Source organism: Megascapheus bottae, chromosome X (genome assembly GCF_031878675.1).
Source record: "Megascapheus bottae isolate mThoBot1 chromosome X, mThoBot2.hap1, whole genome shotgun sequence".
In the NCBI taxonomy this organism is placed as follows: Eukaryota; Metazoa; Chordata; class Mammalia; order Rodentia; family Geomyidae; genus Megascapheus; species Megascapheus bottae.
In genome coordinates this window covers 31,772,549-31,777,783 of record NC_143547.1, presented here as the reverse complement: position 1 = coordinate 31,777,783, position 5,235 = coordinate 31,772,549, and the positions used below count along the sequence as shown (strand labels likewise).

The following is a 5,235-nucleotide window of genomic DNA, read 5'->3' as shown; positions in this document are numbered from 1 at the left end:
ATGTATGTATGTATGTATGTATGTGTGTGTGTATTTTTTAACAGCCCTTGGACTGAAATTCAGGACTAGGCACTGTCCTTAAGCTTCTTTGGCTCAAGTGTAAAGCTCGACCACTTGAGGCACTTCTGGATTTTTCTGAGTAGTTTGTTGGAGATATGCGTATCATAGACTTTTCTGCCTGGGCTGGCTTTAGACCACAATCCTCAAATCTCAGCCTCTTGAGAAGCTAGGATTATAGTCATGAGCCACTGGCACCAAACTCGTTTTTTTTTGCCAGTCCTGGCCTTGAACTCAGGGCCTGAGCACTGTCCTTGGACTTTCTCAAAGCTAGAGCTCTACCACTTGAGCCACAGCACTACTTCCAGCTTTTTTCTATGTATATGGTACCGAGGAATTGAACTTGGGTCTTTGTGCATGCTAGACAAGCACTCTACCACTAGGCCAAACTCCCGCACTCTTACTTTTTAATGATTCACTTTGAAGTGCTATATGTGGTTTAGCCTGAAGAATATTTCATGTGTCCTTGAGAAGCTTTTGCTGTTTTGCAGCGTGTTTTGTTAATGTCTGTTATGTCCAGTGGAGCGAGTGTTTACTGTGTTTACTAAGTCTTATGACCCTCTGATTGGTTGTTCAATTCATTGATAGTAAAATTGCGCTGGGTATTGGTGGCTTATACTCATAATCCTAGCTATTCAGGAAGTTGAGATCAGATGTTTGAGGTTCAAAGCTAGACCAGGGAAGGAAATTTCATGAGCCTCTTAACCACCAAAAAGGCAGATATGGAGCTGTGGTTTAAATAGCAGAGTGCTAACCTTGAGCATAAAGCTCAGGGAATTTGCCCAGGTCTTGAGTTCAAGCCCCAGGACTGGCACATTTTTAAAGTAGGGTTGCTTTAAACACTTGTATTTCTCCCTTTAGTTCTATTCATGATTGCTTTATAGATTCAGGAGCTGTGATATTTGATGGACATTTATAATCATTTAATATTCTCTTTGATTTGACGTTTTTGTCGCAAAGTAAGCCACAGTCTGGCTTTTTTGGTGGCTAATTAAAGTCTTTGCACTTTTCTGCCTGATCTAGTTTCAATCCACCATCCTTAGACTAAAGTTTACTCAGTAATTCGGATTACCGGCATGAGGTTCCAACTGGCTATATATACATATATACATATAGTCTTTGTGTTTCATATTGGCTATTAATAGAGTGGCATCTGATTTCTTTTGATTAAGGTTTGCAAGGAATATCAGTTTCTGTTCTTTCATATCCAGTCATGTGTATCCTTAGACTGAAAGTCAGTCAGCCTCTTCTGAGTAAAGCATTTTGTGTATTCAGATTGGGGGATGTAATCCATTTATATGGAAAGAAGTAAATGATAATGAAGGATTTTCCATTGACATTTTGGAATTGTTTTCCATGTCTTTTAGCTTTTTGATCTTTCCTTCCCTTCCTTAATGCCTTCCTGTGTGCTTAAATATTTTTATAACAGCATACTTTTATTAGCTTCTGGTGTCCTTTTGAACATATTCTGTATTTGCATATATATTTATATAATGTGTACATTTGTGGTTACAGTGATGATTACATAAAACAATCTATTTGACACTAAAACCTCAATTTCATATAATAATTGTTAAGAAGGTTAGAATTATACAGTTGTTGTTGGCAGTAGTCCTTGTGTTTGAACTCAGGACCTAGGTACAGTCTCTTGAGTTTCTTTTGTTCCAGGCTAGCACTCTATCACTTGAGCCACAGCTCTAACCACTATTTTTTGATAGTTTATTGATGATAAGGTGTCCAGGATTTTCCTGTTTGGGTTAGCTTTGAACCTCAATCCTCAGATCTCAGCCTTTTGAGTGGCTAGGATAACAGGCATTAGACCCCACTGCTCAGCCTTCCCCAACTTTATATTAGTGACTGACACCACAAATATGAAAGAAGTATGAAAGTTGTCAGAATCAAATTACAGGCTAATGCCTCTAATTATGCCAACTCAGGAAACAGATTAGGGAGAATTAAAGCTTGAGAATCCTCATCTCCACAAGTAACCTCAGCAAGGTGGTACACAGCTGTAGTCCTACTTATGAGGTAGACAGATCACACTCCAAGGCTAGCTCTCAGACAAAAATGAGGAAGCCTATTTGGGCACTGGTGGCTCATGCCGGTAATCCTATCTATTTAGGAGCCTGAGATCTAAGGATCGTGATTCAAAGCCAGCTCAGGCAGGACATTCTGAGTCTCTTATCTTTAATTAACTACCAAAAATAAACCAGAAGTAGAGTTGTGGCTCAAAGTGGTAGACCACTAGCCTTGAACAAAAATAAAAAAAAATCAGGTAGGTCTCCTCCTTTCTGGATGTGGTTCATTGTCAGGGTCCAGGATGCCTCATGGAAGCCAGAGCCGCACCTCCTGTGTGGCCAGCCGCGCCCTTCAGATGAGAGCTGCACCCAGGCCAGCTCCTGCAGCTCAGGCACCAATGGCAGCCCCAGCATCCGCTGTGGGATCTCTGATGGCTGCACCCGGGCACAGAAGTTTTAGCCTTCTTTTTACCAGCTGGGGCTGAAGGCCCAGATGGTGTCCACTGCTGCTGGCGTGGCTGTGGGATCTGCCGTAGGGCACACACTGGGCCATGCCATCACTGGAGACTTCAGTGGAGCTGCTAACGCAGAGCCTGCCAGGCCAGACATCCCTTATCAGGAGCCCCAGGGAGTCCAGCTGGCACAGCAGCAGCAGCTTAGTGGCCCATGTTCCTATGAAATAAAACAGTTTTTGGAGTGTGCCCAGAACCAGGGTGACTTCAAGCTGGGTGAGGACTTCAATGAGGTGCTGAAGCAGTGCTGAATTGCAAATGGACTAGTTTAACCGTGAAGTTCTAGATGAAAAAATGGAAAATCACCTCTGAGGACCAAGTTAATTGAACATGGAAATATAATTGGTGGTGACACTATAGAGAGTGTAAAACTATAAGTTAACTTCTTGTTATTAATCATTTCGTTGCCTCAGGGTGGCCATGGAAGAGGGTGTTGTGACTCTTCATAGCGGTTCGGCTGAGATAATGGGTGTTTGTATGGTCTCCAGCTGTTCTGTTATTCAGTTACTTAGAATGAAGTGATTTCTTCCAAAAAAAATCAAGTCAGGGACAGTGTCCAGGCCCTGAGTTCAAACCTGACAAAAAGTAAATGTTTTGGGTTTGGGGGTTTAGTTCGGTGGAAGAGTACTTGCCTGGCAAGTGCAAGTCCCTGAGTTTGGTCCTCAGCTCTGGAAAAACAAACAAATAAAAGTTTTGAGTTCAAACCCCAGTACAGCCAATAAATAAGCCCATCAGATTATGAAGGTCTTTTGTGCACAGTTACTTCATAAATAACTATCATAAAAGAATTATAGGAGCTGGGGCCATTGTCTTATGGCTTTAATCCTATCGACTTTTGAGAGGATGAAAATGGGAGGATCACATTTTGAGACCAACTTGGGCAGAAAAGTTCCCAAGCCTCCTTCTGAACTGATAGGTGGGTGTAATGACACACACCTGCTATCCTAATCTACATAGGAGGGTAAATGAGAGGATCTCAATTAAAGACCGGCTTAGCCAGAAATGTCCGCAAGATAAACTCAGCTTGTGTTTGTCTATCATTCCAGCTAGAATAGAAAGTCTGTGTTCTGGAGCACAGTTTAGCAAGAAGTGAAACCATGTATGACAAATAGCGCAAAAAAGACTGGAGGCAAGGGGCCGAGACTATGGCCTAGTGGTAGAGTGCTTGCCTAGCATGCACAAAACCCTGGCTGCAATTCCTCAGTAACACGTACACAGAAAAAGCGGGAAATGGTGCTGTGGCTCAAGTGATAGAGTACTAGGCTTGAGAAAGCCCAAAGACAGTGCCCAGACCCTGAGTTCAAGCCCCAGTTCTGGCAAAAAATGACTGGAGGCATGGCTCAGCAGTAGAGCAGCTTCCTAGCAAAAGTGAGGCCCTAAATTGGAACTCCAGTATCAACCCCTGCACTTCGAAGACTCTGCCAGAACTACAAGCTGATGCTGGCCATTGCAATGCTATATAAAAGGGAAAAAATGATGTCTAAATGATATCTTACAGGGAACTTTTCCCAGGAACTATGTGTGGTCATTAATTCCTGTGACCAAGGTTTAATGTTCCAAAATATCTCATATAATCTTCATTTTGTCTTTAAATATATCCACGCTCTTGCCTTAAGTTTATTGAAAGAGTCCATAATATACTGAAGCATGCACATTGCCATAAATTTAGTGTTTTCTTGTCCACAAATAGTATTCTTTGTGGATGCTTTAATTTTTTTAGGTTGTCACAAGTTACATTTTTATGTTGTACATCCATACATTATATTCTTTATCTTCTAAAACGTGCAAATTAATTAAAAGTAGAATCAGTAACCAGATTATACAACACAGATTTTTCTGCATAGTTCATTTTATCTGAGAATTTTTAGCTTTTCATATGCCTTTGAGATTTTATTCATAGTCTTTGCTTTGTTTTGACTTAAAGGACATCGTCTTATTTTGTTAGGCAATAGAATTATAATACCTCCAGCATATTTTAGCCTTTGTTTTAACTTTCCTTCACCATTATTTTTAAAGAAGAGTCATTCCAGATACAGTATTTTTTTTGCCAGTCTTGGGCTTGAGCTCAGGCTCTGAGCACTGTCCTTGGATTTTCATAAGGCTAGAGCTCTACCACTTGAGCCTCAGCACCACTTCTGGCTTTTTCTATGTATGTGGTACGGAGGAATTGAACTGTGTCTTGGTGCATACTAGGCAAGCACTCTAACACTAGGCCAAACTCCCGGCCCTAGATACAGTATTTTTTTTTTTGCCAGTCCTGGGCTTGAGCTCAGGGCCTGAGCACTGTCCTTGGACTTTCTCAAGGCTAGAGCTCTACCACTTGAGCCTCAGCACCACTTCCAGCTTTTTCCTATGTATGTGGTACCAAGGAATCGAACCCGGGTCTTCGTGCATGCTAGGCAAGCACTTTAACCACTAGGCCAAACTCCCGGCCCCTAGATACAGTATTTTTTTGCTTGATTTTTCTTTGGCTATCTTGATTATATCATCCTACTGCAATCTATCCTGCAACATTGTGCAGAGAAATCTGTTGGCCATCCTATAGCAGGTTCTTTTGTGTGATGAGTCACTGTTCTCTTACTGTTCTCAAGGCTGCCTTTTACTTTTCACAATTTGATGATTCTATTTCCTTTTTTTATGTATGTGCC

General features: G+C 41.5%; 1 pseudogene; it reads left to right on the top strand.

The window, feature by feature from the left end:
* Positions 1 to 2,377: 2,377 nt before the first annotated feature.
* LOC150040757 (coiled-coil-helix-coiled-coil-helix domain-containing protein 2 pseudogene) lies at positions 2,378 to 2,859 on the top strand (annotated as a pseudogene).
* The last annotated feature ends 2,376 nt before the right edge of the window (positions 2,860 to 5,235 follow it).